A 24,426-nucleotide genomic window follows, 5' to 3' on the forward strand; every position below is an offset into this window, starting at 1 on the left:
CTGTAGTAAATAAGCTCTTATCCCCATCCTTCAATGATGATCCTATCCTTTGATGTTTTGAATTTAATGCTAGCCATTGAAAATTTTCCTTTCGGATGTTGTAGATTCATCTACAGGTAATGATGATCGGAATCATCCGTTTGGGGCTAGTTACTTGCGGTGGGCCATATAGCAGATTCTACACAAGATGGACGGTTCTGAACGTTGGAATATTCAGCATCTGTGGGTGGCAACACACCACTGGATCCTAAGTCGCGACGGATGCAAACGAACGCTTTGGTCATTCACGGGGGCGCAAGGACTGAATAAACCAAGAAGTGGTTTCGCCACATGTGTGACAGTTATCACACGTGTTTGTCCTTTGACGCGAATTGCATACTTACCCTGCCTGTAGTGACGTGGCTCCTGGTCGGTGCTCTCTGTGGGCCCCAAAATGATGTGTGTTTAATCTACATCGTCCATCCATTTTTTCAGTTCAATTTAGGGTGACCACACCACATCAAAGTGTGGTGATTGAATGGCCACCGTTAAAAACTTCTTTGGGCCACAAAACTTTTGGATTTTTCCTTCATCCAGATCGTGTGTCCTAATTAACAGGTTAGATGGCAAATAAACACAGTCGACCCTAGGAAGTTTTTAATGGTGGGCATCCAATTACCACTCTTTTCATGTAGTGTGGTCCACCTGATCTGATACAATGTGGTACGTCTGAGGAGTGAAACGGTCCTGATTGTTGAGTGAGTATATCTGATGAGTGTTCCCACCCGATGGATGGTTTGGATTTCCTATGCACGCGAGTGATTGCTTGCAGATGGGCAGTATCTACCGTGTCCACGCGTGTAGGGAAATTACATGCACGTTATACTCGGGACGCAGATTGTACACTGACCTTACCAGTAGCGGACTCCCAACTGGTTGGTGCTCTGTGCGCCCACCGTGATATATTTTTTCCAGACCGTCCATCCATTTTTTCATCTCATTCTAGGTCATGAGCTCAAAAATGAAGAAGATCCAAATCTCAGGTGGACCACATCATAGGAAACAGTGGTGATTGAAAACCCACCGTTAAAAACCTGCTGGGGGCCACCAGAAGATTTGGAATAAGCTGATATTCATGTTTTCCTTTCATCCAGGTCCATGACCTAATCAACATGTATGGATGACAATCAAACATTACAGTGGGCCTAAGGAAGTTTTTAATGATGGACATTCAATCACTAATGTTTTCCTGTGATGTGGTCCATATGAGATTTCAATCTGCCTCAATTTTTAAATCATGAGCTAAAATGAACTGGAAAAATGGATGAACGGCTTGGATAAAACATATATTGTTGCAGGGCCCACAGAACACTTACCAGTAGCAAGTGTCGCTCAAGGCGGGCTCAGCTTCCCGTCTGCCTCATACTTGGGTTAGTTGACGCTTTTGTACCCCCGTTGGAATTTTAGCCTTTGAAACTTTGAATTTGGGTCATCTTTCAATGAGTCTACCTTCATATGTTAAAAAGTCAATATAGCAAAGATTTTAATTGTATTATTTATACATTTTGATAATTGGTTCCTTTGCTTTGAGCATAAACAGTCCTCGCAACCTTTGTACCATTAAAGGGTTGGAATATTCAACATCAGATTCTTCTTTTTTTTTTTCAAATAAATAGTTTTAATTGATTATTAGAAAAATTAAATCCAATGACTAAAGCTTTGGACATATCATATTACAGGATATATTGGTGTAAACCTTGTTATCTAATATTCAAGCTGTGTTCCATGCTTGATAAACCAATTAAATTAAAATGTTGTTATCTAGGGCTTGTTTATTTCACTCGTTGTCCAGGTAACGTAACATAAATATGCAATGATTAGTGACTTGTTTTTAATGCTTGTGTTTGGTTTATTTATAGTAAAATGATAATAATTATATTTACGTTAGTTTAATGTCAAATTATCATCAAAATATATTAATATTTAGTTTGGATTTAATATTTTTATTGTAATTATTTGAATAACTATAATGAGTATAAATTACTCTTTTTTTAATGTATTTATATTTGACCAACTAGCAATGCTATTAGATGACATAATTCCCAAGGTGGTCTGAATTTTCATTTTTATTATAATTTATTATTATTTTTATAGTATGTTTGAAAGTTGGTGAGTACTTTTAATTTTTTTCTTTCGAAAAATAGTTTCAAGAAGACTGGCTTAAATTTATAAGCCTTGTTGTGATGCATGTGACATATCCATACGGTCTATTTGATTTACTGGAGCATTTTAGAACATGCGCCCAAAATTAAAACAAAACCAATGCTCAAGTGACCCACGCCACGAGAAATAGTTGTCGTAAAACTTTTGCAATTAGAAAGTTTTTTAGAGCCCACGATATTGTTAATTTGTTATACAACCTATTCATAAGGTTATATATACATGGGTAAGAGAAAAATACAATATCAGCATGTTTTAAAACTTTCCAAGGCTTCAGGAAGTTTTTAACGGAGGGAGTTCAATTCCTACTAATTCTAATTTTCTTATGCTTTGGGTCTGTCTCATTTTTTAACTCATGCCCCCAATATTAATTGACAGTAGGTGTTAAAATGGTAAGTCCAATGAAAAGGTCGCTGAATTTATATTGTCAAGTAATTATTATCTATTTATATTGTGAATTGAAAAACAAACAGCTCCGTAGGAAAATGAGGAAACGAACATGCCCGTGGTCAGTCTGAAGATCAGATTATTGCGAGGATTCTATCCTGTTATCCCACGTCTGTACACAAACTTCATGTTAGCCACCCCTACTGGGGATCGATGCCAAGACCTCAGGTGTTGAAACGAGGTATCTCCACTCTCTACTAGTTGAGCTATGGATCTCGGTGTAGTTTGGTTCATGATTTATATAGAAAGGGAGTCAGAATTTAGAGAGTTTAAGTTGAGCCACTTGCCTTCGCAGATGCAACTTCTAACCAACCTTTTTAGTACCTGTGCATCATCCATCACACTGTCCGAGTATCAAAAGTCTCTCTCTTTGGGCCATATTACATCTGTGGTGGGCCGTATCATACCAAAGGTGTGGGTTAACGAAGCACGTGCCCAGTTGTACGGACTGAAAAACAAGCATGACCTCAAGTAGACCACACCACAAATAACAGTGGGGATTGAACACGCGCCGTTGAAAACTTTGCAGTGGCCACAGAAGTTTTGGATCAGGATGAAATCTGTACCTACAGTTTTTCCCAGTTTCAATGACCTTATGAACGGTTTGGATGGAATATATAAACCATGGTTGGCTCCAAAAAGGTTTCAACGGTGAAAATTTTCATCCTCACCATTTCCTTTTATGTGGCCCACCTAAGTTTTGAGTCTACCTGATATTTGGACTCCTGTCCTATTATGAGTTTTAGAAAATGATGGACGTAGTAGATTTCTTATGGGAATCTATGTGGGCCCCACATAAGTCCCCACAATTCGCGTCTGTACTGTGCATATCTTCCGGAGTAGGTTAAGGATAAAACAATCCTCTCAACAAGGAAAGCTAGAAAAGGCATATTTTTGAATCACGCGTTGGCTCCAGTGGTACCGATTCCACTCCAATTAAAACTGCCACCCCTGTTGTGGGACCCACGTTTACTTTTCAGGGATCCGCCGTTAAGAACACGTGTCAGAGATCCTGGCTATTCACCAGGTAGGTTACACCGTGAGTATTCCACTGTGGTTGATCAGTCCGGTCATGTACGATGTAGAAAAGGCGACTAAGAAGAGAAAATGTGCAGCCCTAATTCAACGTAGATACATGGCCCACTTGATTAGCTCATCAACCTGATTTTTGGCATAATGCATGCTAGGCATGCACCCTACATGATGAATGGACAGGATCTGTCACAAGTGGTCTGTCCACACGGTTCTCAGGTACGTATTCCTCCCCTCACACGAGGGGCAGCTCCCATAATCACGAACATATACTGAAAAAAGGTTATCTCAGCAGAGCAGAGACTGTTGTGTACGGTTGTCAAATAGAGACGAATATTGATACTCTGAGCGACTGTGATGGATGATCCGCATGCAGATTCCGTCATGTGTCACACACCACCTCCGTCGTATGTTGAGGTTACCAAGTTCTGTGGACCCTACCATGATGTATTTGTTATATCAAACCGTCCATTCGTTTGGATAGGTTGTCTTAGGATATGAGCCCAAAAATATAAGAGATTTAAAGTTTTAAGTATACCACACATCACATAAATTAAACAGTGGGGACAGTGAGGCTTACCCTTAAAACCTTTCAAGGGCTGATGTTTAATTATGATCCGACCGGTTCATAACGTGCAGCCCTGAATGAAGGAATAAAACAAATATCAGCCTGATTCAAAATTTCTATATCGAGAAGTTTTCATTAACATACACTTGAGCTTTGGGTTACCTAATTTTTAGGCTCATGCCCTAAAAATTAATATCTCAAAAGTTAAAAGTATAAATTTGATATAATAAATATATTTATGGCAGGACTTATAAAACTTGTTGGCATTAACACAAATCAAATTTATGTGAGCCCTACACTGATGTATTTATTACATTTTGAGTTTCTAATATCATTTTAGAGCGTAGAATATAAAAAAAACAAGATATATCCAAAGCCCAGGTGGAATACAAAACAAAAAGTAGTGGGATAATAATTCACATTGTTAAAACAATCATAAGGCTTACAATAATGTTTATTTATGATCCAATCAGTTAATAAGGTCATATAGGCTTCATAAAGAAAAAAACAAATATGAGATTGTTCCATATCTCCTATTACTCTTAAAAAGATTCCAATGATTCCAATGGTAGACATTAAATCCCTCATAAATTTTACAGTGTGGTCCACTTTATTTTTGGATTTATCTTACTTTTGGGCTCAAATTTAAAATGATCTCACTAAATAGATGGACAATTTGGATATAATACGTAACTAATGGCTTGCGTGTTATCTAACGATCATCACTGTCAAAAATGAAAACCATCCTGTCTCCTTGTTTCAACCAAAAGTATCTACCAGTCAGATGTCAGGACTTTTCAACTAATATGATTTTGGACTGTGACGTAGTTTGGTTTGATTTGAGTTAGTGAATGGCACGTGTACACTTCATCAGGTGCCGACGTATATCAAGACTCATACGTCGCCTGTGTATTAACTAAAAAACAGAAGAGAAGTCCGCTGTTTGTGAAGTGAACGTTCAGAACAGCAATCACCTTCTTCCAGTATCTCTTTTTGGTAAACGCACTCTCTCACCTAAATATGAAATATGAAAACGTTGATACTCTGGTAAGATGTCACGGGTGATACGCAGGTCCTTAGAAATTGCATTCGTGGAGTATAAGCCAAATTGATCTGTACAAATTATAATTTACAGTCTGGATTTTCCATTAACAAAATTTAAAAAAAAAACGCTCATCTAATCATCTGTCAATCGGATTGGTGGACATTTATTGGACGGTTAAAATGAAAAGTTACAACGGTCCTATTTCAACAATAATTATCTATAAATTGGAGATTAGGATTGTTTAACCCATATCATTTTGGAACTTAGAATCAGTGACACTGGGTTTCACAACTTTTTCGGCTTAATTTAAATCTTCTATGCCACGTATACAATTCTTTAATGCCTGTGTATTAAGCATATTACATTCCGGAGTATAACATAACTCATAAAATAATGAGCTGTCCTCGAGGATTGTGCTCGACATTACCAAGAAGGGAAAGATGCGTCGAAATTGTAACCTCCATCGTAGCTGCCTACGGGCCCGTGTGAGCACGGGTGTAATCGTTCCGGGGAGTTATTTGATACTCTGGTAGAGCATGGAGTTTTATACGCATGCAACTAGAAATTGACAAATTGTACAGGTGAAATAATTAGATTGTGATTTAATTCATGGCTAGCTATTAGTTGAAATAGACCAGTGGATAAATTTATTTCTAACCGTCCAATCAACTTTCACTGATCGGATAATCAGATGATCCAACAATTTTAATTTTTGGTTGGTGATACATCTAAGCTGGGGCCATGAATTTGGATACATTATTTTGAAATACTTTTATGCCACATATTCAACGGTGAATTAATTTATAAGATACTGCGTATCGTGCATCACAATCCGCCCGAGTATCAAAGATTTTCTTGAAAATCTGTGGTTTTAATTCACGAGTGCGGATTGCAATAGGAGTAACATCTATTTCACCCGCGTGACACACGGGATTAAGGATCTGCTTGGTGAGCTGGCAAAGTACGAGGATGTAGACGCATACGCAGATTGGCTGCTATAGCCTTTCGTACGAACTTGCTACAACAGGAAGTTAACTGGGCCCACTGTGATGTATGTGAAATATCCACTCCGTTCATCCATTTTTAAAGATCATGTTAGGTCATGGGTCTAAAAAATAAACTCAAATAGCTGCACCATTAGAAAAAGTGGGTAAAGAAATGCCCACCATTGAAACCTGTCTGGGGTCTACTATGATGTTTATATGCCATCCATACCTTTCATAAGGTCAAAAACAGAAATATTAGCCTGATCCAAAAACTTCTTTAACCCCAGGAATGCTTCAACGGTGGACGTTCAATCCTCACTGTTTTATCTTGTGCGGCCAACTTGAGTTTTTGATCTGTCCAATTATTTTCGCCCCTGTGGTAACATCTTCTGGAAAATCGGATGGACGGGGTGGATATCTCACAAGCATCACGATGGGCCTCAGCTGGCTTTCGATCGTAGGAAGTTGAGGGAATCTGCGTCTATTGTGATGGCTCATGCCCATACACTCCGAAATGTACACGTGCAGTGTATTAAATTGTGATTGAACTGTCCAAATCATGTTCTCACCTTTAGAAGGTTCGTAAAACATTCACTCAACTGATGCCCTTAGCGGTGTATACGATGGACGGTTAAAACAGAGATAGTCAACAATTCAAATTCAACAAACAAAGACTCCTAGATTAGACGTTAGGACTTTCCAAGAAATCTGATAATTTACATATGACCTATCAAAAGTGGGCCCCACGATTTTGATGGTCAAAATTTGAGTTCCAAGTAGGCCAGAGGAAGAGTCTGTGAATGCATGTGTACGAACGTCATACTCTGCATGAAATAACAACGCGACGAACTGTGGGTGATGCAACAGCGATATGCTGCGGACGATTTCCTAGTGGCGCTTTTGCGTAATTGTCGCCACGCGTATCTCAAGTTACTTTCCAAAGCAAAAACTCTTGCTTAACTTGCGGGGGTTGGGACCCGGATTCGGTAGTTATAAGTCGGGTCGTCGGTGCTGAAATAGTTATGTGGGCCCCACCGAGATTGTGTTTTACCCACGCCGTTTATTCATCAGGAAACCGTGGTGGTTGAAATCCCACCGTTAAAAACTTCATAGTGCTCAGTGTAATGTCAGACGGGGTAGTATAGTAGACAGATGGGGGCGTGACTTTCGTTGACGCGGATAGATGAAATCGAGAACTTCAGGTGTGCCACCTTGTGTGCACGGGGGAGCGGATTAGGTGAGACTCCGGATCCACTGAGGTGGGTGGTTGGGGTCAACTGTGATTAATGTGACTGCATTCATGCCGTCCATCCGTATAGAAATGTCATTTTAGAGCATGGTATTCTTGCACGGGTGGTAGACTCTCAGGAGTTTCAACACCCGGTCAAGGGTTCGAGTATCCATACGTGGTGAAATTCCACTAGCGTGAGTGTTTGGGGGTGTGTGTGCGTGTGTTAAAAAAATAAAAATAAAAATAAAAAATGTAGTCCCCAATATTAATGGACTACAGTATAGAAAACAGTGGTGATTGACAGCTAAATAACCTCCTGTGAACCATAAAAGCTGTCAATCAAGTTGATATTTTTATGGTCTTTTTATCTAGGTGTTTTTGAGCTTACCAATGGGTTGGATGGCAAATAAACATTTTGGTGGAATCCGTGAGGTTTTTAATGGTGTGGATTCAATCGAGGCTGTTTCCTGTGGTGTGGTCCACCTAATATCTGAGTCAGCTTCATTTGTTGCATCATGCCTTAATATGATCTTTAAAAATGGTTGGACGGTGTGGATTTAAGGCGTATACATAACAGTGAGCTCCACAGTCATGGGTACCACCCACCTTGCACCTCGCCGGATCCGGGTTCCCAAATCCCACCTAATCCGCTCCCGTGTACGGGTAGCTGTGTCAATGGGCCGAGCACGGACCTGAAATTCTGAATTTTGCAGGGGCCGGCCTGAAACAGTTCGTAATCCGGGCCAATACATACCAAGCCTGGCCCATTGACAACCCAATATATGGGATTACCAAGGTGATTGGGATCTCTGACCGTGGGGATCTTAGTGATGTATATGCCTTAAATCCACACCGTTGAACCGTTTTGAAAGATCGTTTTAGAGTATGATCCCAAAAATGAAGCAGGTCAAAATCTTATGTGTACCATACCACAGGAAACAATAATGATTGAATCCCTATCATTAAAAACTTTATGGGTCCACCAGAATGCTTATTTTCCATCCAACTCATTGATAAGGTCACAGAGATCTGTATGAAGAGATCATACAAATATCAGCTTGGTCTAAAACTTTTGTGACCCACAATGAAATTTTTAATGATCAATTACCACTGTTTCTTAATGGTCCACAATGCTTCATTTTTTTAATCATTCACTTAAGTAAGCTTTCAACATGGATGAACGGAGCGGATGTAGTCACCTACGTTACAGTGGGCCCCACAGACAGGGGTCGCACTTACCTCGGTAAATCCAGGGTCTTACCTAATCCGAATCCCACCGTTAAAATCGTTCAAATTGCGTGTGGGGTCTACCCTCATGTGTATATGCCATCCAATCCACCCATTTGACACGTCAGACCAGGATTACTGGATTCCCAATAAATCAGGTATTCCAAGACTCTTGTGGGCCACACCACGTGAATTTTAACATTTCATGTTTGATATTATACCGTTCCCTATGGTGTGCCCTGTTTATGTCCTGCATTAGAGTGATTTTTAAGGCTGGTTGTGAAATTGTAGTGGCACACCTGATGAACGGGGTGGATCTGATGCATGTTTGTCCTATATAACTCACTTAGGCAATCAGTTTTGTACTATTTTAGAACTGATGGTAATTCATATCCCCACTTATGGCCCAGATGTATAGCTACGGTCCAAATTGCGGGTCCCACGTTGATGGAACATGGATGTAAGATCACATCGATCATTAAATTCTAACCATTCAATTAATAACTATCTAATGGATTGTTAAAAGTAGAATAATGAGTGGTCCAAATTCGAAGGAAAAAAATTAGATAGCTGTTATTATCTTCTCAGCTTAAATTTTTGTCATGATCCATCCATCCACATTTGGTCTCACAAAAGGGATGGATGAAGTATATTCTTCACAAACATCACAGTGGCCCCACCTCGGTTTCCAGCGCAGGAACTTCCGCGTTCATCCGTGTACGTACGGTTGCAATATCCAACACGTGGCTCTAGGATTTGCACTGCACATAACACCGTAATGTATCCAGATTCTATCCAAATGCATGGCACATGTAATCATCGTATCTGTTTCATCTTTTACGCGTGCCATGTAGACAACAAGGATTTCCAGATTAACGGCTCTTATCTTATACGCATGTGCTTTATTTTGTAAACGTGTGACGCGAGTACTCATAGAAACCATACTCACGCGAGTATACATATTATCGTCCCTCACGAACCACCAACTCAACCATGCCATAGTTCATCACACACCCTTTAAATACTGGTTGACTTATCCAATTCCTTAATGGCAAGGACGCCGACTGGGTACTAACCCCACCAGCCCTAGCTGGAGATGGACGGTCCTAGCAGGGGCTCTGTGATGCCCACCGTCAATGTACATGTTTTATCCACACGTTCATCCATTTTCACATATCATTTTAAGATTTTTTTTTAATAATAATTTTAAAAAAAAGATCTAAGGCTCAAGTGGACCACACCATATAAATCAGCAGTGACAATGACGTCCACTTGAGATTTCCATCTTTCTCCTTTTTAGGTTTGTGCCCTAAAATTATCTAACAAAATGAATAGACGGTGTGGATAAAGCACATACATCACGGTAGGCCCCACAGATTCCCTTCGAGGACCGTCCGTCTTTGGTGAGGTCTTGGCGGGGGTTGTACCCAATCCGCGTCTATAATGGCATATGATCCTGCCTGTGAATGGTAGCGGAGTGCGTACTGAGCAACTCAGTACGGTAAGCGTACTGAGTAAACTCATTGGGCCCCAGTGTCATTCATGCATTGTATCCACTCCGTCCATCTCTTTTAACACATAATTTTAGGGCTATATCCCAAAAATGGAATATTACAAACCTCAAATGCACCAGCCACCCGAAACAGTGTGAATTGAACATTTACCGTTGAAAAATTCTTGGGGACAACAGAAGTCTTAGATCAAGTTGATATTTGTGCTTTCCCTTCATCCATGTCTTTCTGATATTATGAAAAGGTTGGATGACAAATAAACATCACTAGCGGCCTTAGAAATTTTTCAACAGTTGAAATCAATGCTTCCACTTTTTCCGGTGGTATAGTTCACTTGAGCTTTGTATATGCATCAATTTTGGTTTGAACCCATAAAATGATCTAGAAAAACGAATGGACGGCGTGGATAATCACATGCATTCGCAGTAGGCCCAACTGAGTTTACTCAGTACGATAAGAGCGCACTAAGTAACTCAGTACACATTCCGATTTCCATGTGAATGGGCAGTCCACGACACGTGCATGGCATGTTTCATGGATGGCGGCCAAAGACCATATCTTCTACGCTGAAAATCATTTCAACCCACTTGCCAAGTGAGTGACCCATGCATAATAAATCTCAACCGTTGATTGCCATTTTTTTCTAGGTATCTTTTAGACATGCGTGACCCACTTTGTAAATGGAGCATCATAGCATTTGGGGTGAGTGACTTTTACCATTGGTGGCCGTACTAATTCCAGATCATGTTTGGCATGTGTGGTGGAACACATGTCAGACGTACGATGGCAGTTTGACTCGTCTGTATCACGGGTCCCACTGTTGATAAAGCGGGTCTCAGGACTCACAAGTAATCAGACAATCTCAACCATTGATTTCTTGATTTGAGATTGGAGTGTCAATAATTTGATCTTTTATCATTCATTAAAGGCATTGGCTTATTTACAAGAGAAGTGAACACCAACCTACAGGTGTTTTTTAGCCGTTGGATGCATTAACAGGGGAGATTAACAAATAGCTTGAAGTTTTGACACACAGCACCCTCTCGTTGGGCTTAAGGGCAAATGATACCCTCTTTTGTGTCTTTTTGTCAAATAACCGCTTTTGTTTATTATTTATGGTAAAAACCCCTTGTGGTTTATTCTGTCAAAGCTATTATCATTGTCGTTGGTTGACACTGAAAAAAGCTCTTTTAACCTTAGTTCAGGAGAGGATAGGGTTAGTGGTGTACATGAAGGTCAGCTCTAACTGGGCTCAGCTCAGCTCAGTTCACAGCTCAAGTTAGTTTGAGCCAAAATTGAGCCAAGATCCACCTAAACCTTCAAAATCTCACTGAATTGAAAAATTCTCAAGGCTGGAGAAGTTTTAGATCAAGCTTGATATTTGTGTTTTCTTTTCATCCAAGACAATATGGCTTTATTAACAAGTTGGATGACAAATAAACATTACATAAACCCTTAGGAAGCTTTCAATGGTAGACATTCCATCAACACTATATTTTCCTATGGTGAGTTTCACTTGAGATTTGGATCATCCTCATATTTTTGAGCTCATGTTCTAAAATGAGCTAGCAAAATTGGCGGATAGCATGGGTAAAGCCCATACATCATGGCGGGTTGATGTTTGAGTTCCATCCAAACCGTCCATTAGAAGCGACTCCCGGTTGTTAGGCTTATTTCGCCGGAGCCTCATCCATTACTCAAGTGGTCCCTACCAAAGCAAGCAATGAAGGGCTCTCAGAAGAGGGATGCCTACCGTAGAAATTAACGTCCATATCAAAGGTGGGGTTCTTAGTGTTTCTTACATGACTTCCAACCAATTGATTAGGTGACACCCACCAGGGATACATATCCTAAGACCAATCTAAAAAGTCAGGTGGGCCCTAGCACGTGAATATATTTCTAAGTGCCTCTCTATCAAGCATAGTGCACTGTCAGAGTATCAACTGGCTGCTTTCAAAATCAGCAGTATCTACTCGGATTCCATAGTAATCCCTATACTAGGGCTGTCAACGGGCCCGGCATGGGTAGGTCACGGTGAATATTAAACTGTTTTAGATCAGGCCGTCACGCCGGTCCTATTCAAAATTTTGAATTTTCAGGCCAAACCTGGCCCATTGACATCCCTACTCCAGACATGTGGTGGAGGAATCATTGCCAAATTCAAGTCTTTATTCTTTTTATTTGATAAAAAATTGTCACACAAATACTGTTGAGAAATTATACAGAAATAATATTTTCTGTAAAATATGAAAACCGAAAATAATTTGAAATCAAGAAAGGTTGAAGTACGTATGAGAACACTGTCCTTAAAGCGTTATTTGCCCTTAATCAAGTAAATTGAGTATGAAGAAAGGTTACAGACAAATTGCTCCTAGGATACGATGAGCCTGATGTGAATCTGCGTTCAACAAACACGGAGACCCACTAATGGAACTCTTGTTACACAATGTCTGGTAGAAAAATAAAAGAAAAAATCCCAGAAAAAAGAAGAAGAAGAAATATGAGTTAGACTGCATTGGCCTGTTCTTTAGCTAATGGTTTAGATGAACCGTTTTAGACCATACCGTTGGTTTGTTCTTTAGGCAATGGTTCAGATGAACCTTCCTATCTTGCTGGAATTTTTGGTTTATAAGAGAGGATATGGTTTGTATGAGTCTGCTTGAGTGTGTTTGTGATGGATTGTAAACCCATCCAGGCCTTATTTATATAGGCAATGGTAGCTGGCAGTTTTGGTCCAGTGAATTTAATCCATACGACTGTTTTCTAGCTGTTATGAGAAACTAGCCGTTATTGACGGTTTCTAACTATTGTGCATGTGGTGTAATGGTTACTACATGCAACTGTTTTTGACCATTGTGAGACACTGGCTAGCTGTTTCTAGCTATTGGGCTAGCCACATGCAGCAATTTCTACATGGTCAGCTATCAATTGCATGAGGAGTTACACCTCTCTGCAACAACTCTCTTTCTAGCCTCTATATAAGCTAAGGGATCTCATTCAGTCATCTAGATTTCCATCCACCTGCCTTAGCTCTTTGTCGTACCACGACTCGTACTCGTTTTGCGCCGGTTCGCGTAAGAGCGACTCTCTGCGATACGAAATGGATGTGCAAAATGCAAAGTGCGCCACTAGCGCCTCTACAGCCATACTGCCTCATATGCCCATGCCCTCGCACCGAGCCCGTGACTGAGACCAAGATTGAGACCGAGCCCATGCCTGAGCACGAGCACGCGGGTGTTCCAGTGCTTCGCACTGTAACATGCAAGTCCGATACTCCTTGGTTTAGGTGAGTAAACATTATAATACTCCACCTTTCTCATATATTCTCAAAATTCTTCTTTTCTTTTTTCAATGTGGGACTATTCCTAAAACACTTGAAAAAGGATTTTTTCAAAATATTTTATTATATATACATATATATATATATAATATTTTTTATTTAAAATATATATTAAAATCAATATATTTCAACAACCCCCGCTGGATTTTTAAAATATATTTTTCAAAAAATATCTCTGCCAGAATAAAAACAACTTATATGTATAAAGAAAGATATCTTTCGATTTGAATATTCCCTTAGTGTAAGTATTTTAAAGTTCTATCGAAATGACTGGTAGCCGTATCATTGAACCAGTTATTCCTAGATAACAAATCCAAAAAACTACACACATATTCATTATATATACTTTAGAATTCCCACAATCTTACTTGGCACAATTAATGGCCATATGCTCATTCTATTTCGGAAACAATCCCGAGAGAAAAGTCCAACTCTCATAAGAAACGGCACCATCTTTACGTCCACATAGGTAAAATCCTTCCAATGTCTTCATTACTTTAAGACACTTGTCCTTTAAACTTAATTTTATTAAGAGTTTTAAGACTCAACCCTCTTTCATAACGCTCAGCACTTATCTATTATAGATGAGGTTGTATATTATTTTAGTGCTGAAAACTTTCTATATATCAGTAACTTGTTTTTACCTATTAAACTCGAAATTAGAGATTTCTGATTTTAGGTTGAGTTACCATTACTAGTGGAACTTTGGTTGAAGAGTTTCAACCCCATCCCTCTAGATGTTGCCTTTACTACCTCTCTCTATAGGTGTTTAGTAAAAAGGTCCACTAGGTTATTGCTTAATTTTACATAGGAAATAACAATGATTCCATCTTAAATCATTGTCTAGCACAATTATGTCGTAGACTTATATGTCTAGACTTACCATTATAGGTGCCGCTATAGGCTCTATTTAATGTGGCTTCAATATCATAATATAGTGACACAGCTGATATAGGCTTTACACAAAAAGAAATTTCTAGTAAAAGATCCCTTACCCACTCAGCCTCTTTGCCTGTTGCAGCTATGGCTATAAATTCAAACTCTATAGTCGAGTGCATTATGATATTTATTTCTTAGATCTCCAAGATACAGCTACACCTCCTAGCGTGAATACCCACCCTGTAGTAGACTTGTTGTATCCTACACTCGATATCCAACTTGCATCGATATATTCTTTCAATATGGTAAGAAACTCTGAATAAAATAGCCTTAAGTCTTTGGTTGCTTTTAAGTACCCAAAAACTCTATTGATTACAATCCAGTGTTCAGTACTGGAGTTACTAGTAAACCTACTAAGTTTACTCACAGCATATGCGATATCTGGTCTAGTGCATTGCATAACATACATAAGACTCCCTATCGCACTTGCATACTCTAGTTGTGCAACTGCTCTTCCGTTATTCTTTTTTAGCTTAATACTTGGATCAAATGAGGTGTTTGTATCTTTTATATTCAGAGTGGGACTTGTAGATTTAAGCAAACCGGTGGACATGGATCGCGTCATACATTAACTGTCTCAAGCCAAGAGGGGGAGGGGGGCATTATCCATCCTTTTTCTCAGGCCATTTTAAGGTATGCTCAAGTGTACAGCTGGGTAGAAATGGGATCGATCCGATAGATTCGACTCAATCCGATCCGAATTGAAGGCCAGGATCGGGTCGGATCGAGTTGGCCCAGTCAGATCTGACCGTAAATCGGATCGAGTTCGAATCAATGGTTAATCAAAACTGATCCGATCCAATTCGATCTGCACAATGTTTATTTAACATTGTTTCCTGTAATGTTATGCACTTGAGATTGGGATATACCTCATTTTTTGTTTAATATCATAAAATGATCTAGAAAAATAGATGGACGTCATGGATGGAATAAATACATCATGGTGGGGTCCACAGAGCACCGACTACCAGCCATTGGCTAGTGGCAAGGGGAGTAGTCAATCCGTCTTCTCACCCTGGCTCAAGGTGCATCGGGCACCGAGCTCTCTGACAGATGCGGATTTCAAGCGAAAGCCTTTCGCATGAAGTTCCTGCCTGGGATGCTAGGTGGGTCCCACCATGATGTTTGTGATAAATCCACATCGTTCATCCATTTTGGGAGCTCATTTTATGACATGCGGCCAAAAATGAAGTGTATCCAAAACTCAAGTGGCCCTTACGAGTGGGAATAGTGTAGATTCAATGATCACCGTTTGAAACATTCGCATGGCCACAAAGTTTGTTTTTAGTGTTTTCACTTCATCCGAGTGGAAATGACCTTATAAACGTTTGGATGGCATATAAATATTAGGGTAGACAACAGGAAGGTTTTAACGGCAGGAAACTCTTTCCTCGGTTTTCCCTCTCGTCCGGCACACGCTTTGGATCCACCTATTTTTGGTATCATGTCCTAAAATGAGCTCCCACAACTGATGAAAGGTGTGGATTTCTTACAAATATCATTGTGGGCTCACATAACATCCTAATGCAGCCATGTAGGAAATCCTCATCCCGAGAAAAACAATCCAGACGCGGATTGGTAGGTGTACCACGCACCATGCCAGCTGGTCTGGTGTATTGACGTTAGCAAGTTCCGTGGGTCCCATCATGAGGTATGTGTTATATCTACACCATCCGTCCATTCGGCGGGTTCTCAAAGCTTGAGCTGAAAAATAAGACAGATCTAAAGATCAAGTGGACCACACTGCAAAAAGCAGTGGGGGTTGAACGTCTACCATTGAAACTCTTTTAGGGGTTAAGAAGATTCAATCTGAACCGTACCTAACCCGATCCGACTCGATTTCCTTGACTGAGTCGGACTTGGTTCGGGTCAGGCCAGCAGTGCAACAGATCGGATCGAGTCAGAGGACCCGAACTCGATTTCGGATCAGATCGAGTTCGGGTTAGGCATTGAAAATTTCGGACCGAGTTGAGTTGGGACCAATCCGGTCTGACTCGACTCGATGCCCACCTCTACTCAAGTGGACTACACCAAATCCCCTAAGTGGATTGCTAGATTTTTTAGAATGTTCAATTTAAGTGTCTTTAACTTAGCCGCAAGATCGGACATATTTATGATGTGCTCCCTAATTCCATCGTCACTGTATTTCAGAGATATACGTTCAATAAGAACTGTTGTAGTCTCTGCTTTATCATATTTGGTAAACCTCATTCTGATTTTCTTTGATGAATTATTTCATATTTTCCTTCTCAAGTATACCCTCATGAAAAGACATATGAATGAAATATCTAATGATCTTTATACTTAGTTTATTGATCCGTTTCCACTGATTATATTTAACAATATCACATGTAGGAATGGATTCAGCTGGTTGTGGAGGTTGATTATCATTTAAGGCCAAGTCTAATTATATATAGCCAAGAGTTATTTCTATTGCCTCTTTCCATTCCGATAAGTTAAAACCATTAAGGATAGGAATGCTTTTAATTTGAGAGAGATTAGATCCAATATTCATAACTTCTCACAAAAGATGAAATGACCCATTTAAACCTTAAGCATCAAATAAAAGGTGGTGAAATCCTAGGGTTCTAGTCCTTGCCCGAGTGGTAGACTCTAAGTAGTTCAACACGAGGTCTTGGGTTTGAAATCCATAGGTGGTGAAATCCCACTACGGCGTGCATGGGTGTGTGGTTGGTGCGTGTGTTAAAAAAAAAAAACTAGATTACTTGGGATGACATGCATAATCATCAAATTCTGGTGTGAAACTCAGTGCATCATTACAATCCATTCCTTTGGGCCGATATCCTAACATGTGAGTGGTCTTCACCACATGAGGATGGCTGAATACTAATAACATGGTGTGTTATCATTGAATTTCAAGGGTCGAGTGAATGCTCGACTCCCAAGTTTCTGGGCATCACTTATACTTTGCGGAAGCCGGTTCCAATTACTTATAGATTCGGTACTTGAGCATGTATAGAAATATACTAGAAAGTGTATCACAATCTGGGATAAACATAAATAAAGCAAGTGAATGAATCAAATCTTTGCATATAGTATGATCATCTAGAATATAATCCACAGCTGGGTCCGATACAAAAGTTTAAAGCCAAACAAAATGTGGTGTAGTGGTATCTAACTAAACCCAAATGCTCAACGTCCCCTGCCACATAGTAAACTGCCTACATCGGCTTGTTTGAGAGTTGAAAATAGAAGAGCTCCTCCTCGTCCATACAGGCCTGGTCCAATGCATCGACCTTCGTAGTTCCTTCATCTATATCAGCGTTTAGTTGGTGTTTTAAAACACCGTCCCAGAGTGGGAGTGAGTGATCAACTTAGTGGTTCCATAAAGCATGAGTTACACATATTGTTAAGTCTAACAGTACAAGAGTGATAAAGTAATGTAAACAGTCACTTCCTAATTACTTTTATTAATGCGCAAATGGGGTTTATGAAATGATGCATGCACTTACAATCTAACACTCCTTCAACACGCGACTTTGACCACCTAGTTTGCAAATGACAACACTCACTCAACATGCGACTTCAACTCTTAATTCGCCACATTTTATTCTAGTGCAATGCGGTGAATGATTATATTAGCCTAGTTATTAATTAAGCCTATTTATCTAGCAATTTGGGGAAGCTAGGGCACCTCCCTTTTAATCATCGGTCTCAATTGAATCACTAGGTATGGGATGGTGCCTGTATTCTTGATTCGTTTGGGTTCATCACTCTCAGCTGAAATACATAAGAAAGATAAGTTATAAAGGTAATGTTCGCGGTTGCTCGTTGCCCCAGCGTAGGCTGACAGCACGGACACGGTGTCCCACACCACCATGCCCAGCACACGAGTCTCGAGGATCGCGACGCTGATAGTTAATAGTAGACCTCTGCAAATGGTCAGGGGGTGTCCCAAATTCAAGCAATTGTGATCGTACATGGTGAATATATCGGCTCAATCGGCATGGAGTGCGTAAGCACCCCACATGGCCCAACCACTGTCAGTCATCCCTGTTCGGCCTAAATCAATTGATTTTGCCTAGGGTGGCCAGTCTAATTCGGTAAACCCACATCTGAAAATTTATTGACTACCCAGACTACTCTTATAGTTCTACTTTTTATTCTAATCAAATCAGCTAACATTTACAAATAAAATGATTCACATTTAATAACTAAATTTAGTAACATACTCATTCAGGCATTTTATCGAACACGTAGGTATCGCTATACTATAATTTGCAATTCATTGGACATAAATTGAAATACACCTAAGTTATCATGTAAATCCTACATTAGTAATCATAAATCATTAACTGAAATAGTAACATTGATAAATCACAACTTCAACACTTATGGTCCGCACCTATTGCTAGTCCTAGGGTTACATTTCTAAGGAGGGATCATTAGCCACCTACACGAGTACACGAGTTCATTAGGGTTGGGAAAAACCCTTTTGAAGATCTACATGTACAAGGAAGGTTCATAGCTTTACCCTAAATCGTCGCCGGAGGAGTTCCGACAGCGGGAATGGTAGCGGTTGGGCTCGCGAGTCAACGGGAAGAGGGGCAAATCTCTTTTAACAACCACACATTCGATCTCTCTCCTCCCTTTCTCTCGACTCCCTTTTCTTTCTCCCAATTTAGGGTTGCTAAATTTGGATGGGGAGAAATGGGTATAATTTGGGAGCTATTTATAGCTTCAGATGGTGCACAAATGGCCCTAGGGCCACTTCATTTGTCATTTATGCTCCATGGGAGGTTATTTCTAACCAATGGGGCCCCCAGGAGGGCCCACGGGCCCATCTACACCATGGGATAGGTCCTCTACCAATGGATCTATGCTAGGACACAGCCTTGGCACGATCGAACACATAGATCGGTCGTGGGGGGCCTGTGTCAGATTAATGAGCATTAATGCTCGATCAGGGTCGTTGTTATACGAATATGTGCGGGGAATTATCTTTACCCTATAAGTGAAGTTTGGCTGTAAACTGACGGTCCGAAACTCTCAACTTAACGAAAGAGTGCACAACTTAATTCACTTAAGTTTTATGTTCTTCTCTAGGATATTTGCACTTCTCATGCACCCGTCATCCGGTTTAAGTTAAGTGGTTCTAGACACTATCCAGGTTCGACTCCCGCGATGGACATCGTGCCCAGTAAGATGGGGATTGTTCTATAGTTTTGAGGTTAGTGGACCCCCGATGTGCGGTTTAGGTCCCTTACGGAGTTTCGGGGCACTCTCAAGAGGGGCGGACCCTTGAAATTTCTCTCAGGTCTCAATTGGTGTTGGGCCTAGTCGCGCTTGCGATCCTAGTGACTCGTTATTCGTAGAAATGGTTGCCCGACCTTAATTACTCTAACGTTAGGTACTACTATACACCTCGCCATTACTAGTTAGTCATGTATGGCCTTCGAACAGCTCCGCCTATGGTTGAACTCAGGTTTTGGTACGAAGTTTTCCAGGAAGTTACACATGGTAGTAAGAAAGAACTTAACCAATAGTTTAAAGTACGACTTTGATAGCGTGAAATGGCAAGACAAGTAACCGACCTCAAATTTAGGATTGGGCTTAGATGTAGTTGATGGCGAAGATGAGACGATACTCTAGTTAGTATTACACTTGCTACATAAGCAACTGTACATATGACATACATTAACTCAAATTAAACATACTAGATTGTGGAAGCCACTTCCACTGGGTCAATCCCAAAGTCAGCTTGGTTGAAAAATCAGACCTCTAATGCATAGACACTTGTTTGTGAAAATAGGATAATTAGATTTTTTTTCTTTTTTATTTATATTTTTAGTTTGAACAGTCCAATTCACCAATCTAGTAGCCAGGTAATTAAGGAAAAAGTGATTTTGGTTCATGGTACATCTCATCAAGACTCATAATTTGGATGGTTTAATTTTTGTCCAATTTCCACACTGGTCATGTTCATCCTTGGGCCCACCTTTTGCATGGAGCTGACGTCAGACCCACTTGCAAGGGTTAGAAGAACTTTACCTGGGGTATTTGAACACAACAACTCCAGGGTGCATGTACTTAATCATCAAAAATTAACCCTAACTTAACCCTATGTTGGTGAACAACCTAACTCACTCTTCATATCATATTATCTTACGATATTTCACCTATGATTGTTCACCACCATCTTAAAAAGAGGTGTCCTCATGTGGTCCCATACCACCACAACTTGTGGTGCTATGAGGCTACTGTGGGGCCCACATCACCTGTGCATCTGATCCACCCCGTCCACTGTGTTCTTCCCCTCATGCTCACCAAAGAAAAAAAATACTCAGGTGGATCGAAGACTTAAGTGAGTCACAACATAGGAAATAATCTAAAATCATGCCTAACCATGCAAACCTCATACCACTTGGGAGTTTGGACCACTCACTTTTTTTTCCCTTTTAATCATCCTTTAATATTTGATGGATCAATCCACCAAGAGAATGTGTCCCACAATTTAGAAGGATGGATGATTTTAAATGAGGTCACATGTGAGGAGCATTTAAAAAATGGTGATGGAATATGAGAGGAATCTAGCCCTACAATCTATAAAGAACGACAAGGAGGACTTTCGAGTGGTTTTCACTTTTCTAGGTGGTAATTGAAAGCCCTCCATATGCATCGAGACTTTGAATGATACAGTGTTGCCTTTAAAAATAACAGTATAATAATAATAAATAAATAAATAAATAAATAAAAGAAAGCAATTGAATGTCTAGAATCTACTAGGCTTCTTCTCTTTAGAAGGTAGTTTCTCGTTGTATATAAAATAATTTGGAAAATGGCCCACATCCTTTTTTGAATGAAACATCGTAGTCCGTCGGATTCTGTGGGTAGATTTCACTGTCTTTTTTGCAAATTATAAATATGTCAGTCACGACTAACATGGCTGACAGAGCACCTGGTGTTGATTTACCACTGGTGTAGGATTTTTTAAGGAGGAGAGTGAGTGAGATCTTAGGGGCTTGTGCGCCAATGTGGGACACGTGTGTGAGATCAGGAGCAGTCATTCGATTGGGCCCACACCTGATAATGTGCTGGTCCGCTCATCGAACGGTTTGCGTTTGTATGTTGGATATGGGCTCTTGGTGCTTTCTAAATAGCCATTTTTCTTGAGATGTGTGGCCAAGTTGATGAGGCGACTGGCTTGATTTTTGGGTAGGGGTAGGCCTGTCAATGGGCTAGGTCCAGGTTTCTGAATACCAGCTGTGGCCTGACCAGTTCAGCGGATTCGATTTCAATTATGTTCGGGCCTTTGATTACTGGAAAGTGGACTGGGTACCACTAGACGTGTGTACACGAGTCGAACCGAGTTGAGCTTGGCACAGCTCGACTTGGCTCCATCACTAGCTGACCCCAACTTGAACTTGGCTTGGCTCAGTCCTCGAGCGTGACTGGCCAGCTCGGCTTGGTTTGGTCAGCAGCTCGGGCCAATTCGAGCTAAGATCGAGCCGAGTTCACCTATGCAGTATTTTCACAAACATATGGACTGCACTTTCAAATTCTCATTGTATGTGTATTTGTTTCATGTACATATCTTCCTTATCACTAGCCGACACTTCTTTGAGTCATTTCATCAAACACTTGGTGAGCAACATCAATATCAAAGTAACCGAGTTACCAAACTGGTTCGATTTGAATTGGGGTTCGACCTGAGTCGAGTCGAGCACGAGCAAGCTCGAACTCGGTTCAAAATTTTTTCGAGCTTAAAAAATCAGCTCGAACTCAATTTCAATCCGGGTTTAATTGAGCTTTTTCAAGTCGAGTCGAGCGACCTAACCAAGCTAACTCGGTTCGTGTACGGCCCTAAGTACCACCACCATGATATATGTGTTTTATCCACACTGTCCATCAATTTGCTAGCTCATTTTCAGGGTATGAGCCAAAAAATAAGATAGATCCAAACTTCAAGTGGACCAGACCACAAGAAACAATGAGGATTGAATGCTTACTGTTGAAAACTTCTTAACGGCCACCGCAATGTTTTTTTTTTTTGCCATCCAGCTTGTTCATAAAGTCATGTAAACCTGGACAAGTGAAAACACAAATATCAATTTGATTTAGAGCTGAACAAAGTAAAAAACATAAATATCATATCTAAAACTTATGTAGCCTCTAATTTTTATTTATTTATTTATTTGTACACAAGGTGTTTAATTTCCGCTGTTTTCTATGTTGTGGTGGGTATTTCTTATTTTTGGCCCCATGACTCAAAATGAGTTGATCAAAATAAATGGACGGCCGGGATAAAGCACATACATTATGTTTGGGGCACAAGGAACTTTTCCAACATCTAGCCGGGTGGTACAGGGTTCACCAATGGTGTAGAGCACATCACGGACACTTTCATGGCAAACATGGACTAGAGAAGGCTCGATTGGAGGCGGAAGTGATTAGGACGGTCAAAACTTTAAAACAGTCATATCTCACAAACTGGAATGAGTTTTTTAACGTATCATATATAATTTTGGAAGTAAGAAAAGCTATTTTAGTCAACCAACCCAGGTATGTCAAGTTGCCCACACCAGATATGCGACATTCCATCAAATCAATGGTCAAAAGCCTATATTATTTTCGTTTTTACTATAAATAGCAAGTTTTAATTCAATCATAACTCTTAATCCTTTGAGTGGTAGGAGTCATGCCCAACATAAAAAAGGCTTAGAAAAATTAGGAGAATAATGTGGTTAGGCCAAATTGGACACTTATATTTTTGGGCAAAAACCATGAAGTAAATAATAAGTCATGTTTTTAGAGAGTTTGAGTCTAAAACTTCTTTTAGGTTTGAGTTCACTATTTAATATTGTAATTTCATTTTTTATTATTATTAATCAATTTATTTTAATTTATTAGAAATTATTTTTATTTTTATCTCTCGTAAATTCAAAGAAGCTTTGTGAGAAGTCCAGAGAGATCCATGGATTCGGAGTAGTTATCCAAGGAAGTGTAACGCCTCGAAAATCGGCACCAAAGTACAAAGACCCCGATACCGAGTTTCCGGGCGTTAACCTAATGAGAATGCACATGTGACCTCATTCAGATTCACATTCATTCCGCACACGGATAATTAAAGTAACGCAATTCACGTAGCAGATCCAAAGCGAGGTAGAGATGACGAAAGATTCAGAATTATAGGACTAATAGTAAAAAATACAATTTCAATAGTAGTGATCGCATAAAATGAGGATTATACAAGCCACAATTTACAATATACATATCCAAGACGGTTAAAGTGTAAAGCTTTCGGTTTATGCTCAATTCTCCAAAATATAACGATGTTAGCACAACCCGATATGAGCTTACTTGTCTGAGGTTTCACTAGTACCTACATCAATAATACGCCTGGTTGGTGTTTTAAAACACCGTCCCAGGTGGGAGTGAGTAGCTAACTCGGTGGTTCCATTAGTTTTAAGTTACACATGTTATTGACACAATCAGCGCAATTAATGATAAACAAGAAACTAAACAATTCCTAAATATTCTTGTTAGATGTCCATATGAAGATATAACATGATGCGTGCCCTTTCCAAACTACACTCCCTCACACGCGACTCCGACTACCTAGTTCGTAAATGACAACACTTCCTCAACATGCGACTTCAACGCCTATTTCGTAACATTCTAAACTAATGCGATGCGATGAATGATCATGTTAGTCGAGTAATTATTAAGTTTAATTTATCCAGCATATTGGCGAAGCTAGGATACCAACGTTATATCATGAGTCCTTATCCGGATTATGTGGCTCGTTGCTACACGTAGCGACTCCTTACCAATGTCTTTTGATCCAAATTTAGGTATCACCCATTTATATCATAAATCAATAATTTTAAAGATACGGTATAATACTTAAATGTATGAGGATCAATCCGGTATGGGTCGT

Source organism: Magnolia sinica, chromosome 1 (assembly GCF_029962835.1).
Source record: "Magnolia sinica isolate HGM2019 chromosome 1, MsV1, whole genome shotgun sequence".
Classification (NCBI taxonomy): domain Eukaryota; kingdom Viridiplantae; phylum Streptophyta; class Magnoliopsida; order Magnoliales; family Magnoliaceae; genus Magnolia; species Magnolia sinica.